General features: G+C 37.5%; 1 protein-coding gene across 1 annotated transcript in view; it reads left to right on the top strand.

Moving 5' to 3' along the window:
- The window catches only part of LOC136877493 (uncharacterized), a 293,695-nt gene that overhangs the window by 188,194 nt on the left and 77,519 nt on the right, over nucleotides 1–27,982 (top strand). The gene's annotated exons all lie outside the window — the stretch shown is intronic.

Genomic DNA, 27,982 nt, shown 5'->3' with positions numbered 1-27,982 from the left:
CTCGTCAAATTTAGCCAAATCAATCTCCTCTCGCCAATTCGATTTATTATCTCTTCATTTGTGATTCGATCTATCCATCTCACCTTCAGCATTCTTCTGTAACACCACATTTCAAAAGCTTCTATTCTCTTTCTTTCTGAGCTAGTTATCGTCCATGTTTCACTTCCATACAATGCCACGCTCCACACAAAAGTCTTCAAAAACATCTTTCTAATTCCTATATCAATGTTTGAAGTGAGCAAATTTCTTTTCTTAAGAAAGCTCTTCCTTGCCTGTGCTAATCTGCATTTTATGTCCTCCTTACTTCTGCCATAATTATTTTACTACCCAAGTAACAATATTCATCTACTCCCTTTAAGACTTCATTTCCTAATCTAATATTTCCTACATCATCTGCCTTCATTCGACTGCACTCCATTACTTTTGTTTTTTTTATTTTCATCTTGTACTCCTTACCCAAGACTTTGTCCATACCAATCAGCAGCTTCTCGAGATCTTCTGCAGTCTCAGATAAAATAACAATATCATCACCAAATCTGAAGGTTTTGATTTCCTCTCCTTGGATTGTGATTCCCTTTCCAAATTCCTCTTTGATTTCCTTTACTGCCTGTTCTATGTAAACATTGAAAAGGAGGGGGACAAACTGCAGCCTTGCCTCACTCCTTTCTGGATTGATGCTCGAAGCCCTCAATTCTTATCACTAATAATAATAATAATAATAATAATCGTATGGCCTCAGCTACCGTGTGCAGACATTTCGATTTGACGCCATCTGGCTGTCTGCTCGTCAATTTCGACGTTCCGTTTTACTCTAGGTCCGCTAGATGGCAGACAGAGTAAACCGGATCTCTCTTGGGCGTCTATGGCTGAGATGTTAAAAATTAAATAATTGAAAAGGAGGTTCAACCTATTCAATACTTAAAAGAAAGAAATGTAGTAATTACATTCTTATTTAAATGGGACCAGTTTCGACCTTAGTCCAGGTCATCATCAGCCGTAAAAACATGTACAATGTTTATGAATATTGGAGGTCAGTTTCACACTCTGATAGGCACAAAGACACAACACCACATTCTGTCATGCACAAAGTCACAACACTATCAACTAATATACGAAGATCAAAAATAACTTGAAGTCGCAGACGAATAGATTTGTAGTAGAAAGCCGCCAGCTCCTGGTGATCAGCGCGGCACATTCAAGGTCACGCGCTGCGGTCGAACGCCAAAGTAGAGTGGAGAATGTTTTGAAGGTCCAGAATTTGTCACAGTTGCGGGAAGTTAAGTACATATATAAAAATATACGACGATCAGTACTGATTTGCGTCGTATATTTTTATATACGTACTTAACTTCCCGCAACTGTGACAAATTCTGGACCTTCAAAACATTCTCCACTCTACTTTGGCGTTCGACCGCAGCGCGTGACCTTGAATGTGCCGCGCTGATCACCAGGAGCTGGCGGCTTTCTACTACAAATCTATTCGTCTGCGACTTCAAGTTATTTTTGATCTTCGTATATTAGTTGATAGTGTTGTGACTTTGTGCATGACAGAATGTGGTGTCGTGTCTTTGTGCCTATCAGAGTGTGAAACTGACCTCCAATATTCATAAACATTGTACATGTTTTTACGGCTGATGATGACCTGGACTAAGGTCGAAACCGGTCCCATTTAAATAAGAATGTAATTACTACATTTCTTTCTTTTAAGTATTGAATAGGTTGAACCTCCTTTTCAATTATTTAATTTTTAACATCAATAATTTCAATACGGAACAATGAAATTTTTATCTTTAAATGGCTGAGATTTAATTAATTTTGTCGGGTAAATACCAAATGTATCACCAGAGATCTTTTACATGCCGACATCGTACGACATGGAGTGTCGAATGGTTTTTTCCGCCCTTCAAAAATCCGACTACCTCTGCCGGGTTTGAACCTGCTATCTTGGGATTCGGAGGCCGACACTCTACCATGGATCCACAGAGGCAGCTATTCTTATCACTGCAGACTGATTTTTATATAGATTGTAGATAATTCTTCGTTCTCAGTATCTGATCCCAATCATCTTCAGAATCTTGAATAGCTTGGTCCAGTCAACATTATCGAATGCCTTTTCTAGATCTACGAATGCCATGTATGTGGGCTTGTCCTTCTTGATTCGGTCCTCTAAGATCAGACGTATAGTCAGGATTGCTTCACGTGTTCCTACATTTCTTCTGAAGCCAAATTGATCTTCTCCCAACTCAGCTTCAACTTGTTTTTCCATTCTTCTGTAAATAATACATGTTAAAATTTTGCAGGCATGAGATACTAAACTAATGGTGCGATAGTTTTCACACCTGTCAGCACCGGCTTTCTTGGGAATAGGTATAACAACATTCTGCCGAAAATCGGATGGGACTTCTCCTGTCTCATATATCTTACACACTAAATGGAATAACCTTGCCATGCTGGTTTCTCCTAAGGCAGTCAGTAATTCAGAGGGAATGTCATCAATTCCAGGTGCCTTGTTCCTGTTTAGGTCACTCACAGCAATGTCAAACTCTGACCCCAAAATTGGGTCTCCTATTTCATCAGCATCAACAGCCTCGTCTTGTTCCAGAACCAAATTATCTAGATCTTCACCTTGATACAGTTGTTGGATACGTTCCTCTCATCTTTCTGCTTTGTCTTATTTCCCTAGAAGTGGCTTTCCACCTGAGCTCTTAATATTCATACACCTAAATTTCCTTTCTCCAAAGGTTTCCTTGATTTTCCTGCATGCAGCATCTACCTTTCCTAGAACCATACAACCTTCAACATCCTTGCACTTCTCCTTCAGCCAGTCTTCCTTAGCTACTTTGCACTTTCTATCCACTTGATTCTTTAATCGCATGTATTCTTTTCAGCCCTCTTCATTTCTAGCATTCTTGTATTTTCGTCGTTCATCAATCAGGTCTAGTATCTCCTGAGGTATCCACTGATTCTTAGTTGATCTTTTCTTTCTTCCTAACATTTCTTCGGCAGCCCTGCTGACTCCATTTTTCATGACTATCCACTCTTCCTTTTTTGTGTGTGACAAAATAAAGGGAGGGTCTAAGAAGAGCACTAAAATGAAAGATTACTGAGCTCGATAGCTGCATTCGCTTAAGTGCGGCCAGTATCCAGTATTCGGGAGATAGTAGGTTTGAACCCCACTGTCGGCAGCCTTGAAGATGGTTTTCCATGGTTTCCCATTTTCACACCAGGCAAATGCTGGGGCTGTACCTTAATTAAAGCCACGGCTGCTTCCCTCCCACTCTTGGCCCATCCCTGTCCCATCGTCGCCATAAGACCTATCTGTGTCGGCGCAACGTAAAGCAACTTGCAAAAAAAAAATGAAAGATTCCCTAGAACTTGCAAATCTAATACCTTCTGGGTCAGAAAAGAACAAGAATTGACCAAGGAAAGTCAGACAGGAAAGGTAAGAGCAAGGAACCTGACATAAGTAAGTGGAAATAACATCAGACTCAGTTAGGGGAACCGTGGTTGCCAACCCTCATTCCCAAGTTGAAGAGCCCTGGTCCCCCTTTCAGTTGCTACGACAGACAGGAGATTCCGTTGACGTTATTCTACCATCATCACCCAGATTATGTACTAAAATGTGATGCGGATGTGTGTTAGGTAGCTTACATTAAAGCATCTTTATTATTTTAGTGCCCAATTTTTGTCATTATAAATGCCTATTTTAATTATTTTAATGTTAAGTGCTTATTTGTCTGCCTATTTTAGCAAAAGTAACTGCCTGAACTTCCGGGCTCTAGTCATCATACACATACTAAGCGATTGTTCCGTCAATGATGGTTATTACAGCTAGTAATTTAATAAAACTTGTGACGGGTAACAGTTTATATTATTTCACAAAGACTGTTTTTCTCTGTTTTGATGCATGCTTTAACCGATGAAAACCAAAATAATTGTGAACCCTTAGTCTTGCAGACAAAAGGAGCGTACATGTTGGACTTAGAATCAGTCGGATCCCACTAAGACCCATGACAAGTAAAAACTTTTTCTAACCGATTGTAACTACTGTTATCGATAAGACTTTAATTTTTTGTAGATCTATTTCATGACTTGAAGTTGGCAGTTTCCGAGCCAATTTCTGACTGGTTGGATAATTATGTATTGTTGATAATTATTGTGTATGTGACGTTCAAGCTCTTTGTCAGTTATGTGATCCTTTGTATAAGCAAGACACTTTCATGTCAGATTCAATAAAGTATTGAAGGACCATTATGGCAACAATTTCCTTTCCTAGCCTTATAGTTCGATTCTTAGTTACTGGAGATGTTCAGTTTCAATACAAGCAAGATCATGAAATGTGAAATGCAAAAGTGAAAACAATGAGTCGCCATTGAGGTTGAGCAGCAGAGTAATGAAGCAGACCATCTCAAATTCGTGAAATCATTCACGGATAGTGCATTCTTGTTCATAACAAAAATTAGACTGCTGAGGCCACCACCTTCAACGGAGTGCAGCATATCAGTTATTAAGCAAGTACCATTCAAGGTTACTTACATGCGAAAAAAAGATTTCAAAGTGGAATTCTCATTCTTCACAATGCTGAATGTATGAATCTCTTTTCGAGTCTCTTTGACATATACACTATCCACATATTCTTTGATCCTAGCCTCCTTTTCTTAGCACATATTTACGTAATATAAAAATGCACTGATCAACTTAATAATTGCAATTTTCCCATAAGAAACAATTGAAAAGCAGATGATTCGTCCACAAAACAAAAATATTTATTCGCATAACATTTCTAAAACAAAATATAACGTAAAACAAATTAAACTGCACTTCACCTTACAATAGAATCATTGTTGGTGTGAGGGAGATGGGAGATGACATGAGAAGAGTTACTGTGTAGCACGAATTTCACTAACGGAATTACTGCTATCTGTTGGCTCACTGGAATTGTGGTCTTTTCGTTCAACTTAAATGAGGAACCTGTCCAATGACTGTTGCTTTTGCCTCTTTTTGAGGATATCACAAAAATGTGACATTGCATTGTCATGGAACAGATTCATCGCTCGCACTGCTACAGCCTTATTCGGGTGGTGTTATTGTACAAAATTTTGCACCGTTTCCCACATTTGCACTTCTCCTGAATCTCAGTTGAAGTGAGAGATTCCATTGACTTTTCCTCCTCCTTTTCCCCGGACGAGATCTCCTCCATAACCTCCTCCTGCTGTTCGCGATGCAGATCCATCAGTTCGTTGGTGGTCAGTTCCTGGCTATGTTCTTCCACCAGCTCTTGAATGTCCACGTCATTCACCTCCCCCATGGTCTTCCCTAAGGACACAATTTCATCAACAAATGGCGGCTCATTATCACCAACAATCCCCTCAGTCACATCCAAAAACACAGTCAGGCCACAGCTTTCCCCAAGCGGAAGTGAGAGTTCTTTTGGTGACCTCATCCCAGGCTTTATCGATGACCTTCAGGCAGTTTACGACGTAGAAATGATTTCTCCAAAACTCTTGGAGGGTAAGGTTTGTTCCTTTGGTCACTTGGAAGCATCACTGAAATAATGTTTTGGCGTACAGCTTCTTGAAGTTCGAATTGACTTTCTGATCCATAGGCTGGAGTAGCGGAGTAGTGTTGCGAGGAACATAACCTTAATGAACTTGAATTCCTCCATCAAGTCATCCTCTAGGCCTGGAGGATGAGCAGGAGCATTGTCCATAACCAACAAGACTTTGAGAGGCAGATTATTTTCTGAAAGGTATATCTTCACTATAGGATCAAAGACCTCGTTCATAAAATGCAACGAAGAAAATACGAGTGACCCAAGCCTTAGTGTTGGACTTTCACACAACATTTGACTGGGTCTTCTGTAATACCAATATAAATGGTCCGTTATTGGACATTATAAATTTTCCAGCTAGCTCATTCTTGGTTGCCAGCGTTTCGCCCTCGTGTGCTAGGGTGGGCTCATCAGTTGGTACCTAGCACACCTACCAATACGCTGGCTAGTGCATACCGTGGAGGCCACTGCGTAGGCTAACTGGAGCCACCGGCAGTGCCAATGCACTAAGAGACTTTGTCTCATCACTAAAAATTGATGCCTGCTTGGCCATCAGATGATACAGATGTTGATTCCCATAGGGAATCTGAAATATTTGTCCTGAATGAGCAATGCATTTCTTGAAGGCTCGTGGATTATCGGAATGATACACAATCAGGGGCTTTACTTTTAAATCCCCGCTTGGTTAAACGTCTTTCATGGGCTTGTGACCGGGCATTGAATTCTCTTCTGCTGTAATGTAGGTCCTCTTCGGCATCTTTTTCCAAAAAAGTCCTGTTTCATCGCAGTTAAAAACTTGCTGTGGCAGGTAACAGCTGGTGACAATGAGCTTCTGGAACTCAGCAGTGAATGCCTCAGCTGCCTTAGCATCTGAACTGGAAGCTTCCCTGTACCTCACAACACTATGGATGCCACTTCTCCTCTTAAAGTTATCAAACCATCCCCTGCTGGCCTTGAAGCTTTCTTCGATTTCTGTTGATGTACGTGTACTACATGGCAATTTACTTACGAGGTCGGCGCACAACATCTTTGCCTTCTCGCAGATTAAGTTCTCGGTCACAGTATCGCCTGCTAGTTGCTTTTCATTTGTCCAAACTTTTCTACATCTTACAGAACATGTGGCCGTTGCTTTGATACTCTTGTGACTCCTTTTGCTGCATCTACCCCTTATATTTCTTCTTTCTTTAATATTGTGCAAATCATTGACATAGACCTGTCATAAAATCTTGCGATATCAGCCTCTCGCATACCTCGTCCGTGCTTTTCGATCATTTCCTTCTTAAATTCCATCGTAATCATCTTCTTCTTCCGACCAAATTCCTTTTCAGCCTTCTTTTCGTTCACTGGGCCCATCGTTGCAGTACAGTTATAACACTAATGAGAGAAACAAAACCTGTACATTCGTACGGTGTTGACTATGCGAGCGAGGCACGCCAACTGAAGTCCAGCACGGGAGATGATTACACACTCTCTTCCAGGAAAGAGAGGGGCAGTGGAGAGGGGAAACATAAGCACACGTGACGCTCGTATTGCGGAACTTCACTCGCTTATCAAGTTACAATTTATTTGAAATGTTTGCTCATCTTGCAAAACACTCGTAGACCAAGTTACTCGCATTCCAAGGTTTCACTGTAATAATGAAAGTCCAATGATCCTCCTGATTTCATGAATTTAATAGATCTGGTTTCCTTTTTCTTATAATCTCAATTCAATAACACGATTCCTTTGAATATACATAACTAGAGCCCGGATTTCCATGCACTATCATATGGCAAAACATGCACAATAAACTGGAAAATATGCACTATCAAAATTCAGTTCCTTTTGAAACATGAACAAAAACTACTCTAATTTCTCCAAATTGTCTTGATTTAAGCTCATCCATTTATCATTCAGCACATACTTAAGCACAGAAAATTATCTTTTTACGTCACGAGAAGTGATAGATGCATAATTCAATGAAGACATTTGGACAAAGTGAGGTCAAATTGTACGTCTTTTGCATTTTCACCACAATACGTCTTTTATAAGCTTGACTAATTCAAAATCAGGATTTGAACGAATTAGTTTGTTCAACTTATCTCTATCTGCGGCAGCTGCCTCTCCATGCGATGATTGCAGACACATTTGAATGTCCTCAATAAGTGGAAACGATTGCTTGCTGCGATAACACAGGCGTGTGACGATTGAGAGTTCCGGGTAGGACATTCCAGGATAACGACGGTAGAGGGTTCAATGAAAAACCAGAATTTGTAAGCTACTATCCCAGTAACGCGGTGCCACAGAAGTGCGATACAAGGTTTCTTTTGTTCATCTAACAGACGAAAAATGAGCCGTCAATGATTAATGCACAATTTACAGTTCAATTTATAGCAATGTACAACTGTAAAACTGATCGACGTGGGGCCTACCGACTTACGTCATTGTTTACTCAAGCAACAGATAAGAAAGTGTTTGGTTAATTGCATTATACTGTAGGACCTGTACCGTATGTAGGCTACTATGGTTGTCACATAGGATGCCAGGAATACATTCTCTCCGTCTCTCAGTAATAGACATACTGTAGCCTACAACATGAAAAATTGTCCCAAATTCTGCAAACTAACATTCAGAAAATGCACTATGATGCAAGTTAACAATATATATGCGTCAAAGTCAGAATAAAAGTCATATTATGCAATATTAAACGTCCAAATATGCGCTATTAAATCCAAAATCTTCCAAATATGCATTATGCATGAATTTTCTCCGAAAAATGCCAAAACATGCAAACATGCACGGAGAAAAACGGTTATTTGGGATTGTTAAGCCGTAAAACGAATATTTGCAAAGTTTGAGAAGTGTAGCTAGCTTATTTAAAAACATGCATTTGCATGGAAATCCGGGATCTATACATAACTATGGCCCGGATGTTTATGACCTAAAACTGTTAGAAATATGTAAGCATTTATGACCTAAAAATGTATTAAAATATGTCAATAAATATGTCTTTAAAATATTTTGGTCACTTTTTTGTAATCTACAAAATTGTGCCGCTGTTTAAATTAAAATTGTATTGAAAATATATTCTTAAAACCTAGCACATTCAATAATAATAATAAAAAATAAGTAATGTACCGTTTTCATCGTCCTTATATCGGAATAAAGGTTGTCATACGACATTAAAAGTTTGCCATGCACGGTAATGAGATCACGAAGATTACGTAATTGGGCCATACATCTGAAAAGAACGCATATATTAAGTGAAATAGGCCGTGATTTCAGAATATATATATAATACGAACGTATAAAATCAAGGAGGCCATGCACGTGACGGCGTTTATTTGGCAAAATAAGTATGCCTAGATCACGGAGTGAGATGGAAAGTTATAAAGGATCCATGCGGCCGTGACAAAAATAATAGAAGGTTTTTAAAATTGTTAAAAAAGAAGAAGTAGGTGAACAATAAAAAAAATCTGTTACGCAAAACTACGTCAATTTATCCACGAGAAAAAAAAATCCTCGCATAAACAAGAAGGGAGATATTGCTGTTATTACGGGCTGAAGAACCTGCATAGCGAAGAAATATTTGAATTACACCTATATCTGAATAAATATCGTGATGGAAAATCAGAGCAAGTTGAAAAATATCCGGACAGTAGTCGGAGTATAGACCGAAGGCCGTTACAAATGAATCAAGTCGAGTTTAACGCATTATAGGTTGATTAGCTGGACAAAAGAACATTTTAGAAAGCTAACTTGATCATTTTTACCTGTTAAACTGTCGCAAGGAGTTAATATTGAATTACTGTCTTAATAACCTGAATCAGAGATATAAACTAGATTGTCATTCTCAAGAGTATGGACGTGAAATTAATTGCCATTTTGGAAATGTTTCTTTCACATATGACTGACGGCTACAACATGAGAGGCTAAATCGGAGGTGGAGCCGACTTTCCGACGTAGACCGCTCAGCTGTTTCTACTATCCCGGGTCCCAAAACTACAACCTGATGGTGACGTAACGGATGTTGGAGACGATCTACGCAGTCCCAAGATGACAACATCGAAGCCAATCCCAGTCATCTAACGTCAGCGATTGCAAGCTAAGTTCCAAAGAATTACTTTATTATCTTGAAATTAATGTGCAGCAGATGTAGTATTCGTATATTTGTAGTGAACATTGGTATGTTGTTTTTACGTAGTTCTTCGTGATAAAATCTAAGTCGTTGCCATCTTTGCAATGAGATTGTCCTTGTTGATTTATTATTATGGGAGTAGGTATTTCTTCCAGAGTTTACAATCAATGTCATAATATAGGAATGTTTATGATTGAACAAGGAGAGATTTAGAGTGTGATTTTCAACCATTAAAGAATTGAAGCAACGTATACAAAGAGACGTATCCCAGATTTAATATTTTTAAAGAAGGTAGTTGATTTCCGAGTAACTAATATCTGATTGCTGTTACGACGCGATGACATGTGAGTAAACATTAACTTGTTTAGTTTATATATGTGTTTCATTTTAAGGTTAACGTGTTTAAGGCCCCATTCACAATGCAAACGTAACCGTAAACTTAACGACGTAACGTAACCGTAAAATTAACGTAAAATTTGTGGTATTCACAATGGAGGAACGTAACATTAACGTAAAGAGTACACAGCAGCCAATCAAAACACTGCCATGTTATTTAGTACGGAAGTCAGGTTTTGGGCTATCTCGCAGTTTTATATTTCAATACCTCGATGGAATCAAACAACGTTGTAGCGGAATTCCTATTACTTCAAACATCTATTGCTTTGCTCCTGGGAGCTGTGTAGGCCTACGGTACCTGAAAAAGCGATCTAAACAACGGTGCAGAAAATGGGTTCATCCCTTGAATCAAAGAAGGTTATCTCAGGGCGATTTCGGTAATCTACTGTAAGAAATGACCCTCATCAGTTCGTTTTGGACATGTGGATGAAACTTGAACTGTTTGCCTTTCTTACGATTTGCTTCCCCTTTTGTAATAAAAAGAAATGTAAGGTCTCCTTTACTGACATCTATGACCCTACTATCACAACCCGATAAGATGTTTGGATCTATTTGTTTGGATGATATCGTTTTCGTAAACTAGTAGTCCATCATAATGTTAAGAAATATACAGGGACACTGTTTTATTTATGACAGGGATTGTCTCTCGTCCGTTTGCCAGTGCTGCGAGCTTGTCCCCCGCCATTTATTGTCAGATTTCATTACTACAGGATATTAATTTCCACCTATTATTTTTCGGTACAGCGTGTTTGTAATTCTTTTTCCTTCTACCATACATAGCCTATACACAAAGACTATTTTGAAAGAGAATTTCGTCGAAAGAAGTCATTATATCATGCACAACACACAATGTTTACCTCTGCTCTGATTGGCTGGTTCTTAAAGTTAACGTAAAATTAACCGCAAGAGCTTGGAGTTTGCAATCCCTTAATTTTACGGACTCGCAGTTAAGTTTACGTCGGCGCATTGTGAATGGATCCATTAGATAAGATGGCCGCTAACTTCTAAGTTAACGTTAATTTTAAGTTTACGTTACGTTACGTTTGCATTGTGAATGGGGCTTAAATGTACAGGGTGTTTACAAATGAATATCGGAGTTTTAACGCCTTATAATATTGATATATAAGTAATAATAATAACAACGTAAACGTATTGGAGCAATACGGCTGATGATGACCCCTAGATGGGTTGAAACTAGTACCGTGTAATTTGTAATTTTGTTAATATATTGTAGTATTGAAAAGGTGGAAACGTTTACGTTGTTATTATTATTACTTATATATTATTATCAGTTCAATACGGACCAAAAACATGAAATTCATAACCATCAATTATAATATTGAATACGTTAAACTTACAGTTATACATTATATGTCAAATGAAAGAGCAACTCAAACAGTTTTGTTTGTTGGCACCAGTGCGTATGTACGTGCAATGGTTTCGCCGCAGTCCGCTAGACAGCGGTAGTAGCAAAGATGGCAACTAGTGAACAGAAAGCTTTTTGTGTTTTGCAGTTTGCAAAGACAGAATCTGTAGTTACTGTGCAGCGTGCGTTCCGCATTAAGTTCGGTTGTGATCCTCCAAGTGATAATAACATTCGCAGATGGTATCATACGTTTGAAGACACCGGTTGCCTTTGTAAAGGGAAGAGCAAGGGACGACCAAGATTAAGTGAAGAGACTGTTGAGCGAGTGAGAGAGTCATTCACTCGTAGCCCAAGGAAATCAGTCCGGAAGGCTAGTCGTGAATTACAACTTCCTCCGTCGACCGTTTGGAAAGTTTTAAGAAAACGCTTACAGCTACGTCCTTACCGTTTACAGTTATTACAGGCTCTAAAGCCGGCAGACCACAGATTACGTGCCAACTTCGCAAACGACATGTTGTTACATGATTATGAGTTTATGAATAGTGTTGTTTTCAGTGATGAATCGGTCTTTCACCTTAGTGGACATGTAAACACTCAAAATGTGCGCATCTGGGGCTCAGAATATCCTCACGAGTTGGTACAAATGCAACGAGATTCCCCTAAAGTGAATGTTTTTTGTGCCGTATCCCGGCGAAAGGTTTATGGGCCTTTCTTTTATGGTGAACGTACTGTAACTGGTACTTCTTACCTCGATACACTAGAGCAATGGCTCTTCCCTCAGTTGGAAGAAAATGAGCCAGAGAACTTCATTTTCCATCAAGATGGTGCGCCACCTCACTGGCATAACGACGTACGCGATTGGTTGAACGTCACTGTACCCGAGCGCTGGATAGGCCGCAAGGGCCCCAATGACAGGACTTGCTTGGCATGGCCTCCACGTTCTCCCCACCTAACGCCATGCGATTTTTTCCTTTGGGGCTTCATCAAGGATCGTGTGTACGTGCCTCCGCTACCAGCTGACCTTCCTGAAGACACACTTAATAACATTTGGGAAGAACTCTACTATAGACTTGATGTATGCCGTGTAACAAATGGTAGTCACATTGAACATTTGTAAAGTTCGTAATAAAACTGTTTGAGTTGCTCTTTCATTTGACATTTAATTCATAACTGTAAGTTTAATGTATTCAATATTATAAGGTGTTAAAACTGTGATATTCATTTGTAAACACCCTGTATTATATATGAAATCTAACCCAAAAGTGTACCGTTGCAGTACATTAATGAGATGTTAAGATGATTTGCCGCCGTGTTGGAAATGATAAATGTTTACGTAGGGAAGTTATGATTTGAGTGGCATGTTGATGTGGATTTACGAATAATTATTCGATGAGATATGTTTGTGGGAATGAATAATGATATATTATGGTAATTAATATTGATTAATGGAGAGATAGATATGCTTATGGATAATTTTGGCGGTAAATACGGCATATTATTGGCCAATGGTGATGTTTGACTTATGCGGCAAGATATTAATATGGTAATGCGAGATATATTGGGTTAGTGGTACACGAATACAATGAAATATATCGTAGATTTCGTATATGGGTTACCGTAAACTGTCTTCAGATTAAATATCCAAATAAGAAATAAAAGAAGGGAAACTTGTTGTCTTCATAGAGAATATATCAACGTTGTATTGAATATTATTTGAAACTTTGGTGTCGAGAATGTATTTAATTCGTAGAAGAATTTCATAATTTAAATCTCTACCACAATTAAATAAAATAGGTTACCAAATGCATTCCTACGGAATTTTTGATATTTGATTGGATATTGGTGAAACCATAAATCATGTTAGGTATAATTTCTATTTGAACTACGATTATAATTATTCTTTACACGATACCTACATTTAATTTTAAGATGTTATTTGAATATTTTAACCAAATGACATGGTCAAGGTGACCAATATTTCTCATTTAATGAACTATATATATTTGAAATAGCCATTTTGAGCTGATATATATTTGGAACTTACTTGTGATTGCTAACGTTATAACAGCGGAAGAAATGCGTGCTGATGACAGAATATCAATTTGATAATGGTGAAAATAAGCATTTTTTAAAAAAAAGAAAGAAACAAAAACTGATGGACTCAGTTTATGCATATTTATTATGAAGATTACTTAGGCTTAGGGACTTAGATTTATTTTTAACCCAAAAATGTTATACTACGTTTTAAATAGATAGAATATGAGCTTTCGATTTATGTAATTAAGAGAATTTATCCTTTATTTTTGTGATGCGCATAATTGATGCAAGAGGAATAGTTGAATCAGATCGAAGATAGATTAAATTTAATTTATTTTTTTAGAGAGGAGGAAGATAATTGATGTTGATAAATATTATCAGATTTTCTTTTATGATTCTGGAATCATGAAATAAATTATAGATTCTCTAATTTAGATGTTATTATTTTAGGAGATAGGCTAATATCACTAGGATATAAATAATTTTGAATTAGTTCATTTAAAAAAAATTTTTTTTCTTTTCTTCGAATGATTGGACTTGGAAAACTTGATATTGATTCTGGAGGACGAATGGTATCGATGGTAATTTATTAAAAAGGAAATGTGGTGTCTCAGTTGATCTCACGTAAAAATAGTACGGTTCGCATATGCAATTTAATTATCCCTGAGAGGTGTCGTGTGGCAATTTAAGGATTATCATATCAATAAATGTGATAGGAAAAATGAAGGTTACGACATCGCTTAAATTCTATGATGCGGTAACTGTTTATACAAAGAATATTAGAAGCGAGCATAGCTACCGACACTTAGCATCATTTTTATCATATGCATTCATCCATTTAATGATCTGTAGAAGTGATGGATGGTTGAGGGGAAAATAGCCGGAGCAATTGATAGTTCGCCCAATATGGTGCAAGAAAGAAACTCCCTCGGGATGGTGCAGTAATAACATTAATTATTATTACTTTTGGAATTTATTTAATTACTCAATCTAGAGGTAACTCTCAACTCTGCACAGAATGAAATAAATGTCACATTTTGATGGGCAATCAGAAAGAATTACAGTAGCAAATGACATGCATTTTAAAGTTTTCAAATAGGAACGATCTTCTATTTTCACGCAACATTGACATGTAACGGGAAAAAGACCATTCAACATCGCAGGATGTTATTGGGGTATATTTGAAATAAGTCAAATCATTAGAGTTCAATTGAGGCTCACCTTCATGGAATATTGCCAGCTTACCACTCAGAATGTCACTTATCTTGGAGAGAGTAAAGTACCCTTCATTCCGACCCAGCACACACTACAGTTTTACATTTACACATTCATCAACTTCACCACGCACTCTTTTTCAACACTTTTCACCAGTTGAAGAGCATCACAAAGTTGAACACCAGTTTCTCCTAATTGTTTGATTGTTGTTGATATAATGTTGAAATTTGACTTGATATAAGTGAGTAGGATCTCCGGTCAGTGTAGTACTTGAAAACAGCATCTTGGCAGTTTTGATGGAGAAAGCTTCGCCTCCGTTCAATGCATTTACATCATCTTCGATAGCATTGTAATTGGTACAGTAGTAGTCTGTGGCGTTAAGCCACGTTCCCCAATGTGTGAGGATGGGTTGGGGAGGTAGTGGCTCTGAAGAAACCATTTCCTTGAATTTCTGCACTCTTAGTGGAGCTTTGTTGAAGATTTTTTTCATTACTGAAATTAACTTATCCACATCAGGAAAATTTCTACGAATTTCTTCTGCAACTCTATTTAGTGCATGTGCAATGCATGTTACATGTATCATTTTAGGGTAGAGAAGCTGCAGACCTTTACCAGCTTTCACCATATAGGGAGCTGCATCAGTGACTAGAAGTAGAACATTTTCTCTCTTCATTCCTTCAGGCCTCAACAGATTCATTACATTATCGAAGGTTACACCATTTGTTTTGCTGTACTGTAGTGTTATTCAACATTAAACCGCTTTTTAGCTTCTATTTTAATTTTGCACAGTGCTTCACAGGAATGAGAAATTTATTTCCTGCTCGGTCTCCCCGTAGAACACGAACAACAACGTTTGCCACGTATCTGCCTTCAGCTTCGGTGGTTTCATCCATAGAAACCCAGATCTTGTTATCAGTGATGCAGGATCATATTCTATTTAAAACATCTTCATAACAGGTAGTCGCATAGTTCTTGCGAAGTGTTGTTGCATTTGGAATGTGCTGATTAGTGTATTTCTTCAAAGAAATTGCTGAAGTGCTGATTATTAACTTTCTCCAGTGGTATATCAGCAGACATCATCATCGTACATAAATCCTTGTTAAAATCTGAAGTTTTGCTTGTCATAGACGGTGACAAAATTCTCTGGAACAGGAGCTATTGACGGTTCTGTGATGTAACATTTTGAGCCAAATTGTTCTTATGTTTTGCTGTACTGCAGTGTTGTTCAATATTAAACTGCTTTTAAGCTTCTATTTTAGTTTTGCACAGCTTACAGAACAGAATAGTGACATCTGTACTGAAATGATTATCTCCAAACTCCCGCACAAATACTCGTAATTTTTCACTTATCGAACCGTTAGTTTTTGGCATAATGAACTGAGAGTATTCGCGATCAAACATGCATACAGCGAAATCTGTCCCATAACTGAGCCCACTGTACCTTTCTATTACCCCCTTCTCCTTTAGCACACCCGTGCAGACCTGCTAAAGTTATTTACAGAAGCGGTTGACCTTGGCACAAAACCTGACAATAGCCATATTCAACTGTCCTTATGCTTTCTTTGCATCTATCGCTTTCTATACAACTTGCCCTCCTAATTCACATAAATATATATTTCTAAGAAAGATAGTTGTGAGAAATTACAGACAACAATTAGGAGTTGTGAAAAATCCGTCTTCGAGACGACTGTAAGCAGGTATGCGAAAATGGAGAAAAAAAGATAAAAACATGATAAAAGATACAAAAATTTGTGGGAAAATATGACCATGATATGAAGAATTACTGGAAAATGACAAAAACATTAAAAAAGCCAAAATGTGACTTTATATGACCCGTAAAAAACTCACAATTTTAGTCACTGTAGAAAAAAACATGCTTAACTTGTATTATTTTCCTTGGTAATAATTTAAAGAAAAAAAATATGACATGTCATAAACATCCAGGCCCTATTCATAACCTTAACATAATCCCTTTTAATTTGTACATAAACCTCAATTACGTCGCAAATAACTAAATTGATGCAATTGCGTAGTCAAGTAAAAGATACACTAACAAGAATAAAAATGTCAATTACAGCTGACATGTCAAAATCAGAGGCAAAGGTTAGAATTTAAAAAATTTGAATATCTATGAAATTCTTTTGAAGAAATACAAATTGAAAAAGAGGAAATGGAGATCACTGATGAAAGTGGTGAACAGCAGTTCAGGAAGACCAAGAGCTATTTGAATCTATTTATTTCAGTGCAGTTATACAGTTGCAAACAATCATAGATGAAGCAGGGAATGTTCAGAATAATTTGCTAGCTCAAATGAACCCGGTTGTAAATGACACCATTCAGCAACAGGAAGTTCCACAAAATCATAACAGAAGAATACAAAAATTACCAGAAATTAAATTACTGGAATTCAATGGCGAATTCACAGAATGGTTGCTTTTCAAAAACAGTTTCGAGTCAACCATTCATAATGATAACGCAACTGACAAATATTAAAAAATATCAATATCTGATTGGTCTTCTGGAGGGTGAGGCATGCAGAGTCATCAAGGTTTTACCATTTCAGAAGAAAACTAGACAAGTGCCTGGAACTTGCTTGTAAATGCGTATGATAACACTGGCCTGCGGGGAGGGGGGGAAGGGAGGAAAAAAAAATTCTCTCCGACAAAAGGTTGAAGAGATGATTTACCCTAATTTAGGTGTGCTGATTTCAAATATGTAAACCGTTATTGCCTATCACGTTCAGTATTTTTGCTATTTTAAATCCAAATTTGACATGTAATTTCGATAGAAGACACCATAATAGAGAATATATGTAATTTTAATGGGACATGTTCAAATTGCAACAAATATACAAAAAATTACCATGTTTATTGCTAGAATGTATGAATCTCACTACAAGAACACATTGTTTACTGGACTTTGATGTGAATGAACGCTGTGTTGATTTGCGTTTTTGTTCCTCAGTAGCGTTATCTCGCACTAGACACCAACAGTAATCTGACATCATGCAGACGTCCCATCCCTGATACCTTCGTTCTATTTCTTTTAGATCCTGATGGAACCGCTCGCCATGTTCCTTGCTGAATGCTCTTAAATTTGCAGGAAAATAATCCAGATGACAGGAAATGTAATTTTAAGCTGATGCCACAACCTGATTTCTGGAAGTTGTACAACATGGTTTCCACAATCTGTTGGTAGTGGACCTCTTTAACATTACCCAGGAATTTGCTACAAACATCCTTAAATGATTCCCATTCCTGAAGCTGTGTTTTGTTCGTCATACTGAATGTCGGATCCTTTATAAGCTTCCAAATTTGGGGGCCGTCAAAAACACCTTCCTTAATTTTGGCATTTTGGCAGTCCTGGAAATTTCTGACAGAGGTACCGAAAGCAGGGACTGCCTCTATCCAAACTCTTCACGTACTGCTTCATAATTCCCAATTTAATATGTAAAGTGGGCAATAACACACTTCGAGGATCAATTAATGGACGATTTACAATGTTCTCTTCTCCAGACACAAACTGTTTCCTCTTGGGCCACTCAGACACTAACCTGTGACGATCTCTGTCCTGAGAGTCCCACTCACACAGAAAACACGGGAACTTTGTACATCCTTCTTGCTGCCCTAATATGATACCGCATACTTTTAAATCACAACACAGTAACCATCTGTGTTCACTGTAGTTCAGTTTCTGCAACACCACAGATAAATTGTGATAGTTTTCACAAGAGATGTTGAATGGGTGACTGGCACTGAAGCTAGTTTATTTCCATTGTGCAGAAGAACACCTTTGAGACTTCTTTTACTGGTATCAATAAATAGACACCAGTCCTTTGCTTGGTAAATACATCCAGGATGATGAATCAAACCAGGGATATCACAGCAAAACACGAGTTCATCTTCGTGAACGAAAAACTGCTGGAATTTTTCCTCCCGATTTCTGTAACAATATGATTTTTTCCCAGGAAGTAAAAAATTTCTCTTTTAATCTTGATCCTAAAAGTTCACTCTTTTCTTTAGTGAAGCCAAGGTCACACACCAAATCGTTTAAGTCACACTGATTATAAAGACTTGGAGTTCTATCCTCAACATCTGATACAAAGGTATGATCATGACCATCCTTCGCACTTGAAGATGACGAAGACACTCTCTGGTAACTATATTGGTGGTTTGGGACAGGAATATTGGGTCCATGTGGTACGGGAGTTATGGCAGATGGAATGTGCTTTTTGTTTTTCGTATTGAACTCGGACACCTTACATACACAAAAATAACATTCGTCAAAATTATTTCTTTGTTCCCGCCTAGCCATTGGGAATCCAAATGGCATTGATGGCAGCAACCCATTGTACCATTGCCACAGGTTTTCTACACATGTTTTACACACAATATGGGGTGCGAAATACTTGTCCTGATCACCTAACTTCATGTTAAAATATGCCAAGTACAGGCTTTTTATAAATGGCGTAATATTTCCCCTCTGGGCCCTGTTTCATAAAACTAACTAATAATATTAGAACTCATAAAAATAATTATTAGTTAACCAAATTCTGTTTCATAAAGATTTACACATGACTAATAAAATACCTTCACTAATAATATTAGTTCATTAGTCAGCTGATACAAATGGAGGTTAGAATCGTTGGGTTTGTTCCTAGCAGTAGGCTAATGCTTGACTACAACCGACTATTAATCCACATGTTCAAAAGGCTGACTTGATATTTTCGTTATTGTGACTTCAATACATATGAAAATGGATAAAAGAAGTGAAAATAATGTGAGAGAAGAAAATTTCTTTGCGAAAAGTGATTGAGTTAAAGCATCAACTATTCGCAGCCTTCTGCACACTATAACTCTCCTTGTTCCTTTTACTTTTTTATTTCATGTGCTCTTAAAAATCTCTGTTGAGATAGACTAGCAAAATCTTTGTTTACTACCCCTGTTGGTGGGGGCAGTAGAATAACAGCCACGGTATCCCTTGCCTGTCGTAAGAGGCGACTAAAAGGGGTCCCAGGGCTCTCAACTTGGGAGCGTGTGTTGGGGAACATGGGGCACTGAGATGATTCCTGCCATTGCCAGGCTCATTTTCATCTACCCTTCTGACCTCCCTTGTTCAACTCTTGTTCTTTTCTGACCCTGACAATATTAGGTTGCGAGGCCGAGAGAGTCTTTCATTTTCATGCCCTTCGTGGCCCTTCTCTTCCTTTAGCCAATACCTTCATTTTTCAAAATGTCGGATCCTTTCCATTTTTCTATCGGATTAGTGTTATTATAGATGATGGTTGCCTAGTTGTAGCCTACTTCCTCTTAAAACAATAATCATCACCAGCATCATCTTGGTTTACTGGTGATATAAGCCAAGATTTTAACAGATACTTGGAGTGTCCGAGCAGAACTGCACTAGAGAAACACAATGATACTGTGTATCACTGCCAACCGGTGGAGTGCAAAGCGAAGCTGCTATTTTAAGGTTATGCTTCATTCCTTGCAGTGGAACGTTCTATTACCTACCAATCCTATCAAACAAATACTCAAAAGCTATGTAATCTATATATATAAAATAAGAGTTTTGTCTGTACATTGCTCAGAATTTGAAAATAATGGTATTTCTGTATCGGTCATGTCCATAGTAACAAGAAAATGCACTTTTTACTTTTCCGTAATTTCTGTCTGTCTGTCTGTCTGTCTGTCTGTCTGTCTGTCTGTCTGTCTGTCTGTCTGTCTGTCTGTCTGTCTGTCTGTCTGTCTGTCTGTATGTATGTATGTATGTACACGCATCACGAGAAAACGGTTGAAGAGAATTTAATGAAAATCGGTATGTGAAGTCGGGGGATGAGCCTCTACAATCTAGGCTATAGATCATTTTACTCATGCTGAGTGAAATGGTAGTTTAGGGGAAGGCCTAAAATTGAAGTCTCAACTATTTATGTTATTAGTGGTCTAATGAAAATCGGTATGTGAAGTCAGGGGATGAGCCTCTACAATCTAGGCTATAAATAATTTTACTCACGCTGAGTGAAATGGTAGTTTAGGGGAAGGCCTAAAATTGAATTCTCAACTATTTATATTATTAGTGATCGTATTTTAAAGAAAATGGGTATGCAAAGTTGGGGAATAAGTTGCTACAATCTAGGCTATCAATAATTGTATTCACGCTGAGAAAAATGGTACTTTAGGGGGCCTATAATTTAATTCTCAAATATTGTTGTTATTGGTAGTCCTATTTTGATGAAAATCGGTATGCAAAGTCAGGAAATAAGTCGCTATAGTCTAGGCTGTAAATTATTTTATTCACGCTGAGTGAAATGGTAGTTTAGGGGAAGGCCTAAAATGTAATTCTCAAATATTTCTTATTAGAGGTGTAATCGATGACTGCTACATAAATAAGGTTATATAGTATTAAATTTCCTATTATTCATGTCTTATACATTGTTACCATACTGGCTATGATCACAAACATATTCATGAATTTGGATTTTTGTTACTAAGTCCATATCAGCGCCGAGTAACTAGAAAATGGGTAAACAGTATTTAATGAAAATCACTACGTAAGTTGTAGAATAAGAAACTACAGTTTACGGTATAAAATATTTTACAAAAATCACAGAGTCGAAAGAAAACTAAATGTGAAGATCAAGATAGGACTACCAATAACAACAATATTTGAGAATTAAATTATAGGCCCCCTAAAGTACCATTTTTCTCAGCGTGAATACAATTATTGATAGCCTAGATTGTAGCAACTTATTCCCCAACTTTGCATACCCATTTTCTTTAAAATACGACCACTAATAATATAAATAGTTGAGAATTCAATTTTAGGCCTTCCCCTAAACTACCATTTCACTCAGCGTGAGTAAAATTATTTATAGCCTAGATTGTAGAGGCTCATCTCCTGACTTCACATACCGATTTTCATTAGACCACTAATAACATAAATAGTTGAGACTTCAATTTTAGGCCTTCCCCTAAACTACCATTTCACTCAGTGTGAGTAAAATGATCTATAGCCTAGATTGTAGAGGCTCATCCCCCGACTTCACATACCGATTTTCATTAAATTCTCTTCAACCGCTTTCTCGTGATGCGTGTACATACATACAGACAGACAGACAGACAGACAGACAGACAGACAGACAGACAGAAATTACGGAAAAGTAAAAAGTGCATTTTCTTGTTACTATGGACATGACCGATACAGAAATACCATTATTTTCAAATTCTGAGCAATGTACAGACAAAACTCTTATTTTATATATATAGGGTTAGGTTTCCATTTACTCACATATTACTGTAAGTTTAAAGTAGCAGAGATTCTTAGTAATTTTACAAAAAGTAACCATTATCATGTTTCTGAAACTCATTTTAATGCATACTTTATGCACTTAAAAATTTAAGATTGAAACACACAATAATAAACTAGTCTGCGTACAAGCTCTTGGTTTTAGCTTGAATAGCAGCTCCAGAGAGAGGCATGTCTTGTTGGTTGTGATGCTCAATCCAGTCCATTCTTTCCATCGCTTCCGAGTTACATTTGTTCACTCTAGTCAGTTAGTATAAGATTGAACAGTTTTTTGAATTGATTCTGGATTGTCACGAATAGTTCTCACAGTGGATTCACTAAGTTCCAAAGCACGCTGAATGTCAAAAACACGCTCACCTTTCTCATAGCGATCCTAAACTTCTAACTTTGTTTCTAATGAATACGACTTTGTTATACGATACTTTCCTTCGACAGGCACACTTTCTTTCCTTCTATCCGGTGTTTTAAATACGAAACCTGTGCAATTTCACAGCTCTAATGAACTGAACTGACGATTCACGTCTCGACTAACACAACAGAAGATGTGCTTGCCCCGTTTAATCTTGGCGCGCGAACTAGTGTATGTTACAGAGTTCAGCACGCGTGTTTGTATCCGAATTACAGCTTCCACATACTGTTAACAGATGGCAGCACTAGACTTAAAACCAAAATCGCATATATGCGAAATCGCGGATAACGAATCTGCGTATAACGGGGTTTACCTGTACAATATTTTCTCTCAGACATGTCCATACCTGCATTCCATACAACAAATCCAAACCTCATTTACAACAACGAAGCTCCATTAGCATAAACATGAGATGGACTTGTGATAAAACTTACGAGTACCATCTCGCTCAATCTGCGAGATGACTAGCAGTCATTATACCTAGTTATCTGTTTTATGGGGGATATTGGCCTATGGTGAACCCATTATACAAACAGCCTATAAAATGAGTCCGATTGAATCAAGGCCTCGGGAAATGCTAGGGTGTCCCCCTGCAGTGACGCGCAATTCCCGGTGCTCTGGGGGAACTGTGAGAAGTGGGCTACCAGACATCACCATATTTGGTATCATCAGTGTCATGACTTTGAATGGCTAGGTAGAAGAACTGATAGAGTATATGGAGAAGAAAGACATAGCAATGATGGGAATGAGTGAGACAAAATGGAAGGGGAAAGGTCAAAAAGAATTGAAGAAAGGGTATAGAATATATGGAAGTGGAGGAAAAATGGCAACAAATGGTATTGGTGTTATATTGAGAGAAAACCTAGCGCAATATATGGACAAAATTGACCAGATCAGTGACAGGATAATTAAAGTCAGACTTGGACTTGAGAGTGGAATCAAGGATTTTATACAGGTTTATGCACCTCAATCGGGGGAATGCAGATGAATGTTTAGAAGAGTTTCTAGAAGAACTGGAAAGTTGTATTGAAGACAGAGAGGTTATAATAATGGTTGACATGAATGCACATGTTGGAACAGACAGACAGGGAAAATAAGAGATAATTGGCCCCTATAGTTATGGAAACCAAGATGAAGAAGGAGATTTTGTAATAGATTTCTGTAGAAGGAATGGATTAATTGTTGGCAATATATGGGTTAGAAAAAAGAACTCACAAAAAATAACTAGATATGGTTGGGAAGATAGAAAGATAATGATTGATCTTATTCTGGTGGAGAAGGAGAAACATAGACAACTGGAAGATGTGACAGCAATGCCGAGAGCAGATTTCGAAGGAGACCATAAAGTGATGGTAGCCAAACTAAGACTTGGCAAAATAACAAAGTTAATAGAAAGAAGGGAAAGAAAAATAAAGGAATGGAAGTTGAAAGAGCAAGAAATAAGGGAAAAGTTTCGAGAGAATCTGAAAAAAGAAATTCCTAAAGATGACGTGAACAGAGTGGAAGAGGACTGGACATGTTTCAGAAATGGTTTTGTAAAGTGTGCAGTAAACACCTGTGGAAGACTGTCAGGGAGGAAAAAGGGAAAGGAGACTCCTTGGTGGAACAGCAGGGTAAAGGAAGCAGTTAAAAAGAAACAAATGACTTGGAGGAAGTCAATAGGCAGCAATAGTACAGAGAATTGGCAGAAATATAAAGGAGCCAAAAAGGTATGTAAGAAAATAGTAAAAGAAGAGAAATGGAAGAGCTGGGATAGTTTCACAGAAACTTTACAAGAGGATATAAGGGGAAGTAAAAAGGTTTTGTATAGTTTGGTATAGAATAGTTTAAGAAATATGGAAGATACAAAATTTGTAAAAACTGAAACAGGGCAGAAATTGATGCAAAGAGATGACATACTAAAAAGATGGGAAGAATACTTCTCAGAATTGCTAAATTTTAAATACAGTGAACTGGTAGATGAGAAGGAGCAAGAAGAAGCAATGGGGAAAGAAGAAGAACAAAAAAAAAGAGCTACTGATGTTAGAAATAGAGGAAGCAATACAAAAGATGAAGAGCAGTAAAGCAGCAGGAGTGGATGAAGTAACTATGGAAATGATAAAAGCAGCAGGACCAATAGGGCTACAGTGGCTGTATAGATTATTTAGAATAACCTGGAGGAAGAAAGAGATCCCAGAAGAGTGGGGAAAGGGTTTAATTATCCCAATATTTTAAAAAGGCAATAAAAAGGAATGTAATAACTACAGAGAGATCACCCTTATTTGCCCATGTAGCTAAGATATTTGAGAGAGTATTGGAAGGAAGACTGAGGAGGAAGCTAGAAGGAGAAATGGAAGAAGAACAGTATGGTTTTAGGAAAGACAGATCAACGTTTGACCTGATCTTTACATTAAGACATATCAGGGTGATGATATTTATTAACATAGAGAAAGCTTATGACAGTGTGCCCAGACAGTTGGTATGGGGCACATTAAGGAAAAAACAAGTTAACAGAGTGGAAGTGCAAATGATAAAAGCTGTGTACAAAAATTGTGTTAGTATTGTGAAGATTAGTATAGGAAAAATAAAATGGTTTAAAGTTGAAACTGATCTGGGAAGAGAGGCAACAAAAGCCATGTTGTTTGCAGATGATATAGTGATATGGGGTGAGGATGAAACAGAAGTGCAATAACAAGTAGATATATGGAATCAAGAGATAGAAAAATTTGGGATGAAAGTAAGCACAGAGAAAAGAAAAACATTAGTGATGGCAAGGGGAAGAAAGAAAGGAAGAGGAAGGATAAAACTGAAGGTAAAATTCTGGAAGTGGTTAAAAGTTTCTAGTACTTGGGAAGTGTGATCACAGAAGATGGAAAGATAACCGAGGAAATTGGGAAAAGAATACAACAAGCAAACAGCTTCTACCAGAGTCTAAGGGGTATTTTGTGGAACCAAGATGTCCCGAAGAAATGTAAGAAAGTATTATATTCAACCTATTATGAACCCATACTAACTTACGCAGCTGGTTCGTGGACTGCAACAAAACGGGAGGAGAGTAGAATACAGGCAGCAGAGATGAAATTCCTAAGAGGTATCGAGGGCAAGACCAGAAAGGATAGAAATGAAGAGATAAGGTAAAGGACAGGAATCTTGAAACTTCAAGAGAGGATAGAAACAAGGAAGCTAAAGTGATGTGGGCATATGATGAGAATAGGAGAAGAGAGTGTGCCAAAAAAAGTTTTTTCTGAGAAGTTAACAGGAACACACCGAAAGAGATGGACAGATTCAGTGTGGGAGTGCATAGAGAAGAGGGGAGGAAAACCAGAAGATGTACTTAAAAAAGGAGAAGAGCCGTAGAGAGACAGGCATCGATGGAGGTCCTTGATTCACAACCCGACCCGGTAAGCTGGAAACGGGAAATTAAGATGATGATTGGCCTGTTTTATTGGGTTTAAAAGATTTTTTATTTTCATTTGTTTTAATTTGTTTGTAAACTATGCTTTTGTTCTGTTGACTATGTTTTTATGTATCTATGTATTTTAAATATGTTCTTAGCTTTTAAGTTGATAAAATACATTATTTTACTTCTAAATCTGTGCCTTGTTCAATTTTATTACGTTTTACTCTATTTTTAATCATTCTTTAGGAAAATTTTATAGTGAGATCCACTGATTATTTTAAATTCATGGTCATTTTTCTCATCATTATCATCCTTTTTAAAAAATCGTTGTCAGTGGGTAAATTTTACATTTAATCTGTCATTTTATTTCGTTTCATCTCATGCCATCAGGGGCGACCTAGATGTTAGCCCCCTTTAAGCAATAATCACCATCATCATCTATAAAATCGTGCAGTTAGACCAGTTTTTTCTGACAATTGGAAATCTTTGTCAGAGAAGCAACTAGACAGGTTCAGATCATTTGATATGTACGACTGGATCAGGAACCCCTTCATAGAGCACCTGAGCAACTTAAATTATTTATTCAGTCGGCAAGAAGAACAACAGTTGACTGAACTGAAATGTGATCGAACATTTGAAGTAAAAATTAATCAACAGTCTTGTGATGTATTTTGGTTAATTGTGAAGAAACAATTTCCTGCAGTGTCACGGAAAGCTTTAAACGTATTACTCCAATTCTCCACATATTATTTCTGTGAAGAAGCGTTTTCGTGTGTCTGTCTGTCTGTCTGTCTGTCTGTCTGTCTGTCTGTCTGTCTGTCTGTCTGTCTGTCTGTCTGTCTGTCTGTCTGTCTGTCTGTCTGTCTGTCTGTCTGTCTGTCTGTCTGTCTGTCTGTCTCAACAGAATTATGTATTTGAAGAACTGCTTACCTTTCAAATTTGCAGAGGCAATATAATGTGAATCTATTTATTTGAAATGCTTCCTAAAAATTCCGCTTTAATTGATAACAGTTTTTGTAAGTTACAAAATTAAAGTGAATGCCTTTGTGTAAAGGACATTATATATTTTTTAAAAATTTCATTGAAAATATACAAATTGCAGTTTGGCTCACATATTGTACTATTTTATATTTTTCTCTAAGTTAAATTTATGTGCCATACAGCAAGGGTTCCCCTGGGTTCATGTAAATGTTTCTAGGGTGGCCTAAAACTTACAGGGTCGGAAAATGCTGCTTTACAGGACTGGCGTACATAGACCCTATATTCTGTATTCAATTCACATTTGTCACTTTCTGGTCTGTCAAGGTCAGGTTGATGTATTCCTTCCAGACAGCCCACAGCAACTTTCCACTAATAAATTTCATGAAACAATGAACAGTAGCAACTTTTTGCTAACGAATTTCATGATTGTTAGAAACAAAAAAACAACTTTTATCAAGTTCCTTTGCTCTTGACTATCAGTCATGAGCACTTTTGTAATTGCTTACAGTCAGCCCCTTTTTGTCATTAACTTTTTGACTTAATCGAAACAAACTTTCAACGTATTACGTCGTGTAACGTACATGTAGTACGTGTTGAAGAGATGTTAAGTACAGAACAAAAATGGCCAGCCGGACACCAGTGGGATCCAAACCCACAACCTCCCGATTTCATGTCGCTTGCTCTATCAGTTGAGCTATGGTGGCCTAGGCCATCTTTGTTCTGTTTGAAAGGTTGTGGGTTCGGATCCCACTGGTGTCCGGCTGGCCATTTTTGTTCTGTACTTAACATCTCTTCAACACGTACTACATGTACGTAACACGACCTAATACGTTGAAAGTCTGTTTCGATTACAATGCGATCATGAAAATTCAATATTCATTAACTTTTTGACTTTTCATATGTCAGCATAAGTAATCGAAAAGAACAAACAAGTAATAAATCAGTGACACAGTTATAATGTTCATCTCATCTTTATATATGATTTGGTTTTTCACATGTTATCTATGCCAGGGACGAAGTGCATCTCTGTCTAGTAGTCCTTATACTACCTTTACATTTCTTTGAAATTTTACAAATGAACTGCAAGTAAGCTCTTGGCTTACTGATTTAATCTACTAATCAGGTGTGTAGTGTTTCTTGCTAGAATGTACCCTGGTGAAAAGTTCTTGCATCTGTCAAATAAGATAAAATTCAATATGCGGAAAGTATTTCTGTATTTTATGTAA

Source organism: Anabrus simplex, chromosome 7, assembly GCF_040414725.1.
Source record: "Anabrus simplex isolate iqAnaSimp1 chromosome 7, ASM4041472v1, whole genome shotgun sequence".
In the NCBI taxonomy this organism is placed as follows: Eukaryota; Metazoa; Arthropoda; class Insecta; order Orthoptera; family Tettigoniidae; genus Anabrus; species Anabrus simplex.
The sequence above is the reverse complement of the archived record's forward strand: the minus strand, read 5'-3'. Positions and strand labels throughout refer to the sequence as shown.